Source organism: Pinus tabuliformis, chromosome 8, assembly GCF_031772625.1.
Source record: "Pinus tabuliformis cultivar Carrire ecotype Pingquan chromosome 8, CPIR1, whole genome shotgun sequence".
Classification (NCBI taxonomy): domain Eukaryota; kingdom Viridiplantae; phylum Streptophyta; class Pinopsida; order Pinales; family Pinaceae; genus Pinus; species Pinus tabuliformis.
The window spans coordinates 1,677,439,837-1,677,448,032 of record NC_142294.1 but is presented as its reverse complement, the minus strand read 5'-3'; positions in this window follow the sequence as shown (position 1 = coordinate 1,677,448,032).

Genomic DNA, 8,196 nt, shown 5'->3' with positions numbered 1-8,196 from the left:
AAGTATGGTCCACATTCGCTGGCATGCAAGCCTACCAGAGCGACTTTAGGCATGTGGTTGCTCCCTTGCCCATAGCATGAGAGCGACTATGGACTTAGAGGTCCATAACAACAGTGGGACTTAGTGTCAAGCTGTCTGAGTGGCTGACTTATCTCCTAAGGAATCTGTTAATGAGGTTGTATGACTGTGTGTGATGTTTCATCGATTCCACTTCCTTAAGGTCACCTAGGAGGTTGAATCTGATCATAGTAGCCTCTCGTCTCATGTTTACCCTAGTTGGAATGGTTACTTGGGTGGATGTGGGAGGAGGGTGTTAGAGAGTGGTATAAGAGCATGGTTCAACCCTCATACTAGATGGGCAGTGTGTGTTGGTCATGCATGCCTGTCAGTTGCATGTGTGTCTCTTGCACTTGCATTCTATGTTCTTGTTGCATTGCATAATATTGATCATGGTTGTGGTAAGGTTGTCGTGGAGAATTTGATGTTGATTTTGTGGAATGCATCGTCATGAGTATATGACTGGTTACATATTTTTATATGTCGCTTACATGTTGATTTTATGTCGCCTACTTACATCCTTGCATGTTAGGTTACATTCTTGAATATTTTTTATTACATGTATTAGTCTTGTAGGTTGATTACAAGAATTGATCGATTATGATCGACTACATGCGTTTATGCGTATGTGTAGTTGGCTAGGCATTGCTTGTGCATATTGTTGGTTGTGTGTGGCAATGTGTACAATGGAGTAATGGTTGTTGTTTTCATGCACGAGGTCATGGTTTGTGTAGTTGATAAGGTCATGCATTGATGACTGGACTCTAGCTAGAATGATGTGTATATGGTTTTGTACTCATGTGTTATATGTCTATATGCAGTTGGTATGCATGTATGGTCTTGGTTATAGTTATGCATGAATAGTATGTCGAACATGCCTTGTGAAGTCATTGTATGCAATTTAGGTCATCATGGTGTTATTGGTTGTTATGATTCTAATGTGATGACTAAAATAGGGCAAGAGATGCAGATTGTTGGAAATAATACTGAGAGGGGGGGGGTGAATCAGTATTATGTAATTCTTTTAATAAATCTTCTTTATTTGTTCTTTGAATTGTTTTTGCATGTCAGTACCATAAAATAATGAGCATGAACAAAAGAAAACAGATAGTCACACCAAAGAACACAAGATGTAAGGTGGAAACCCAATGTGGGTGAAAACCACCTGCTGCAATATGTCTCTATCTTCTTTCAAATTAGAAACTCCTTTTACAATGGTTTTGTATTGGTGCAGTCCTTTACCAGTACGCAGGCTGTAACCTGCAGAGAGCTACAACTCTCTCTCTCGTTTTCCAGTCTCTCCTGGAAGGGAGCTACAACCCCCTACTTCTTTTCTTACAAGGACCACTTTTCATAAATTTTTAAATTGGATCCATAAGCATCAAATAATCATCAAGTATAAGAGAATCACCCAGTCAACTGTAGTAACCAGATCAACAATAATAGGACTAAACCCAGAACACAACAATGATAAACAAAGATTTTAAGAGAAGTAAGCACCCTGCTCAACTGCTGGCCTGCTTACGTAAGCACCCTGCTCAACTGTTGGCCTGCTTACAGTACTCACCCTGCTCAACTGCTTGCCTGCTTACAGTACGCACCCTGCTCAACTGCTAGCCTGCTTATGTATGCACCCTGCTCAACTGCTAGCCTGCGTACCTCGCTCTGAGTCCATTGAACTGCCTGCGGACCTCCGCACCTGCAACCCTTCTGTGCCTGCGTACCGGCGCACCTGCAACCCTTCTGTGCCTGCGTACCGGCGCACCTAAAACCCTTCTGTGCCTGCGTACCGGCGCACCTGAAACCCTTCTGTGCCTGCGTACCGGCGCACCTGAAACGCTTCGTTCCTACGTATGTACGCACTTTTCTCTCACTGTACCTGCGTACCTTCGGGCATAGATGATTTCAAGACTTCAGAAATAACCCATACAGTCAGATCTATAGATCTGAACATGCGCCAAGAGATCTCGGTCCATCAGTAGATTCGCCTTCTTTAGATCTAGACCAGATCTAGCCCTCATAAGATATTCAACCAAAAACATGCTCAAGCAAAATGATCTCCTTTGCTTTATATAGGAAATCTCTTCCTTAAAACATGGATCAATACCACGAGCCGACACCATAATAACACAATACCGTCGGCTAAATACCAAGAGTAAAACATAAGAAAACCCCACATGTGAATTTCTTTGCCTTGAAATGTGTGCACTGGGGGTATGCACCTCCTGAACGGGATAACTGCGGGTATGTACGCACTTTATGTAACACTGACCTGCGTGTACGCACCTTATGCAAGGCGTACCTGCATACCCCTTATTTTCTTCAATATTTGATAGCTGATCATCAATCTCTGTTGCTGACTTGAAGTACTGTGATATATCACCTGAATGGGTTGCCATCAAGAACAACACTTTAGCCATAATGCCAACAATCTCCCCCTTTGCACTTGATGGCAACCTCAAAGCTTCAGCTTCATTCTCCCCCTTTGACATCAAGGGCAAACGGTTATGCTCCCCCTAAGAACATGCTCCCCCTGAATATGAACCAGATCTGCAACGAAGAACCATAATCCACCATGAAAGAGATAGAGACATATTGCAGCTACTTCCAAGATCTCCTTCTGCACATCCTCCATAATGCCAACAATGCATTATATGCTCCCCCTGAACCTGTACCATCAATCAGAAGAGGTTCAGCAATAAGATGATGCATCAACAACCCCCAGCTTTTGTCTGAGGTATTCAAAAGTGTCCCTGGGCAATGGTTTGGTGAGAATATCAACAACTTGTTCCTTAGAAGGAACATACTCCAACTTGACCTTCTGTTAAAGCACTTGTTCCCGGAGAAAATGATACTTGATTGGTATGTGCTTGGTTTTTGAATGCATAACAGGATTCTTTGAGATGCTGATTGCACTTGTGTTATCACATAAGATGGGGATTGGTGGTGTACAAGTGATTTGAAAATCCTGCAAAGTCTGCATCATCCAAAGGAGTTGGGTGCAACAAGATGCAGCAGCAACATATTCCGCTTCAGCTGTAGACAAGGCAATCGAACTCTGTTTCTTGCTGAACCAAGATACCAGTCTGGAACCCATAAAGAACGCACCACCACTTGTGCTTTTCCTGTCATCCACGCTTCCGGCCCAATCTGCATCTGTATAAGCATGAAGTGTAAGATCTGTATCTCTAGGATACCATAAGCCATAATTTTGAGTCCCTTGAAGATATTTGAAAATTCTCTTCACTGCCTGAAGATGAGTCTCCTTTGGATTTGCCTGAAATCTTCCAACTATTCCAATTGCATGCATGATGTCTGGGCGGGTACCTGTCAAATAAAGTAAACTTCCAATCATAGATCTGTAGGTTGGTTGATGTACTGCTGCAGATTCATCATTTGCACTGAGGCTACATCCTGTGACCATGGGTGTACATACTGGTTTTGCATCTTCCATACCATATTTCTTCAAAATCTGTTTGAGATACTTGGTTTGAGATAAAAAGATTCCTCCTTCTTTTTGTTGGATTTGCAAACCAAGGAAATATGTCAGTTCTCCTAGCAAGGACATTTCAAATTCTTTCTGCATGACCAAGGCAAAGTTTTGACTCATAGCTTCTTCATTGCTCCCAAAAATAATGTCATCTACATACACAACAAGTATTAGCAATTTGTCATTTTCAACTTTTATATAAAGATTGCTATCTGCCGATCCTTTTGAAAAGCCTTGTTGATGAAGATATTTGTCCAAACGGTAGTACCAAGCCCTTGGAGCTTGTTTGAGACCATAGAGAGCCTTTTTCAATCTGCATACAAGATTTGGATCATTTCCAAGAATGAACCCATCTGGCTGTTCAATGTACACTTCTTCTTCCAAGTCTCCATTCAAAAAGGTTGATTTCACGTCCATTTGAAATACTTTGAAGTTTTGAAAACTTGAGAGAGCAAGGAACATTCGGATGGCCTCAAGTCTTGCAACAGGAGCAAAGGTTTCTTCAAAGTCTATTCCTTCTTGCTGCGCATACCCTTTACAAACAAGTCTGGCTTTGTTTCTAATTACTTCTCCATTTTCATTCAATTTGTTTTTGAAGACCCATTTTGTCCCGATAACATTCTTATCTTTTGGTCTAGGAACCAGCTCCCAAGTGTTGTTCTTTTCGATCTGCTCAAGTTCTTCATCCATTGCTTTCACCCAACATTCATCTTTGCATGCCTCTTTCACATTTTGTGGTTCAGTAGAGGAGAGTAATGCCAAATAGCTTGAAGCTTCTGCAACTGTTCTTCTTGTTTGTACACCTGCTTCTTTCTGCCCCATAATCTGAGATTCTGGATGGTTCTTCTGAACATATCTGGATGGAGTCTTTTCTTCTATTCTTGTTTGCTCCTCTGGTTCTTCTTGAGGTTCTTCTTCTTCATCATTCTGTCGTTGGGGGTAGCCTTCATCTTCTTCGATGTCTTCATGATGTACTTGCCTAGGAATGTATCCCTTCTCATCAACCACTACATCAATGCTGTCAACAATTCTGCCAAGTCTTTTATTGTAGCATTTGTATGCTTTGCTATGTGGAGAGTAACCAAGAAGAATGCCTTCATCTGCTCTAGGTTCAAGTTTGCCAAGCTGCTCATCAGTATTCTTGATATAGCATTTGCTCCCAAAGATTTTGAAGTGCTTTACTGAGGGAGTCCTATCACTCCAGAGCTCATGAGGAGTTTGAGTGCTGTTCACCCGGACATTTGTTTTGTTGAGAATAACAACTGCAGCATGTGCAGCTTCACCCCAGAAAGTTGCGGGAGTTCCTGACTCATCAAGCATAGCACGAGCCATTTGTTGGACTGTTCTGTTCATTCTTTCCACAACTCCATTTTGCTGAGGAGTTCTTGCTGTAGAGAATTCTTTTCTTATCCCATGTTCTTCACAGAAATCGAAAAATTCATTTGAAGTAAATTCCCCACCTCTGTCGGATCTGAGGCACTTAATTTTGTGACCTGATTCATTTTCAACCAAGGCTTTGAAGGATTTGAATTTTTCGAATGCTTCATCTTTGTGCTTCATAAGTCCTAACCAGACAAACCTGGAGAAATCGTCAATGAATAATATCAAGTATTCTTCTCCTCGAGGTGTTCTTTTCCTGAAAGGACCGCATGTATCTGTATGTACTAGCTCAAGAGGCATGCTAGCTGATCCTTCTTTCTCTGGAAAGTTAGTTCTGGTTTGTTTTCCAAACTGACATGATTTGCATATGGTGTTGTCAAGAATTTTGATATCTGGAAGATCGCGAACTGCCTGATATTTGCATGCTTTCCTTATTTGTGAAAAGCTTAGATGTCCCAACCTCCGATGCCATAACCAGTGCTCATCATCCTTGCTCAGATAGCATTGTTGTTGTCCTTCTTCAAATATGTACAGATTATTTGGAGTTCTTTTGCCTTTGATCACTGTTTTACCTGTATCAAGATCACGAACAAGACATCCATTTGATCTGAATATAACCTCGGTTCTTTGATCACACATCTGGCTGACACTTAGAAGATTATGCTTCAATCCATCAACATACAAAACATTTCCAGCCTTGACCTTTTCTTTTAACTGAGCAATGCCTTTTCCTTTTATAGTTGCAGGAGTATCATTTCCAAAAGAGACTTTCTTTCCCTTTTCTAGAGTAGAATAAGACTCAAGTTTTTCTTTATCACCTGTCATATGCTTCGAACATCCACTGTCAATGTACCATAGATTTTCCTGTCCCTCTGCATAAAATGCTATCCCACATCTTTCTGTTTGAGGTTCCTTTATTCTCCATGTTTTGGTGCTTGAGGCTTGTTCCTTTTTCTGCTGAAACCTGCTCCTGCATTCAGAGTCTTCATGACCAAAGTTATTGCAAATAGAACATTCAACTTCATTTTCAAGAACCGAAAAGTTGTTATAGGTCCTTTTTGTAATCCCCGTCATACTTCTTTGTTTTTGAGCTTCCCTAGTCATGATCGTTTTATATGCAACACATTGAGCTGCTTTGTGACCAAAGTTATGGCAAGAAAAGCATTGTCCATTGAAGAAACTTCTGCGGTTATCGAATCTACCAGCCAATTGATTGTAATTTCTATTGTCATCTATTCTTGAACCAAATTGAGAAGATTTTACCTGTGGCTGGTTGTAGCTTTTGTTCACCCTTAAGATGGATTGCCCCTGATAGTTTCTGTTTGTAATTCGTCCCTGCTTTACCTGATGATCTTCATTGTGCTTTTGCTCATTTCTTCTTGCTGCATCAAGATAACTTTTTGAGGTGGATGCTTGAGAAGTTTCTCCATTATAGCCCAGACCTGTCTTGTTTAGTGGAGACCGCTGCACATTGATAATCTCATCCAAAGTTTCAGATCCTTTGACAAACTTGAGATTAATAGCTTTTGTTTTCTCAATCTCTTTTCTAAGACCAACAATTTCACCTTCTAATTTTTCAAGATGTTTTTCCTTTTCATCAATTTGAAATTGTAGAGTATCAATGATCATGTTCTTTTCTTCTATACATCTCTTGAGTCTAGTAATTTCATCATAAAGGTTATCCACATCTATAGCATCCATATAATCATCATCTTCAAATGCCATTAACAACTTATATTCATTACCTTGTTCATCTTCATCACTGTTTGATAGACCATCACTATCTTCATGAGTGTAGTAGCTTTTCTTATTTGCATTCTGTTTCTTGTTCCATCTAGCAGGTTCCTTTCCTTTATCCTTATAAGGACATTTTGCAGCATAATGACCTACTCTTCCACAAGCAAAGCATTTAAAAGGTAACTTACCTCTGAACCTTCCAGAACCCCTTTGAAGATTTCTGACAAAATTTGATTCTTCTTCCTCTTCTTCTGGGACGTGGCTCGCTTCATAATAATCTCCTTTGCCTGATGCCTTGAAAGCAGCTTCTCTTCTGTCTGATGGACCTCCCTTTCTCATTTCATAAGCAGTTAGAATTCCATGTAGCTGAGACATAGTAAGAATTCGTAGATTTTCCTTTTCTTCTATTGCAGATACTTTAGATTCAAACTTGGGGGACAATGATCTTAGAACTTTTTCAACCACAATAGCCTCTTTTATTTCTTCACCCAAATTTTTCATACAGTTAACAACCTCATCTACCCGAAGAAAATAGTTAGCCACACTTTCATCATTATACATTTTGAGAGTCTCATACTGAATTCTGAGAGTTTGAAGTTTAGCACGCTTTACCTGTTCATCTCCTTCATAGCTCGTGACAATTTTGTCCCATATCTCTTTTGCGGATTTATAGTGCATTACCTTCATGAATTCTGATTGAGATATACATTCTAATAGAGTACTGACTGCTTTCGCATTTGTTTCATACTTCTTTTTCTCAGCTGCATCTGTAGGAGTAGCTGAAGGAAAAGCGTAGCCTGTCTCTACGATGTCCCAAACTTCTGTACCAAGAGATTGAAGATAGGCAGTAACTCTTACCTTCCAATAATTGAAGTTTGTCCCATCAAAAACCGGTGGCCTGATTGATGCTTCTCTCTCGTAGTTGCTCATGATGAACGATCTACCTTCAAGCGATCAAGCTTCTCTGAAGGACCTGCTCTGATACCAATTGTTGGAAATAATACTGAGAGGGGGGGTGAATCAGTATTATCTAATTCTTTTAATAAATCTTCTTTATTTGTTCTTTGAATTATTTTTTCATGTCAGTACCATAAAATAATGAGCATGAACAAAAGAAAACAGATAGTCACACCAAAGAACACAAGATGTAAGGTGGAAACCCAATGTGGGTGAAAACCACCTGCTGCAATATGTCTCTATCTTCTTTCAAATTAGAAACTCCTTTTACAATGGTTTTGTACTGGTGCAGTCCTTTACCAGTACGCAGGCTGCAACCTGCAGAGAGCTACAACTCTCTCTCTCGTTTTCCAGTCTCTCCTGGAAGGGAGCTACAACCCCCTACTTCTTTTCTTACAAGGACCACTTTTCATAAATTTTCAAACTGGATCCATAAGCATCAAATAATCATCAAGTATAAGAGAATCACCCAGTCAACTGTAGTAACCAGATCAACAATAATAGGACCAAACCCAGAACACAACAATGATAAACAAAGATTTTAAGAGAAGTAAGCACCCTGCTCAACTGCTGGC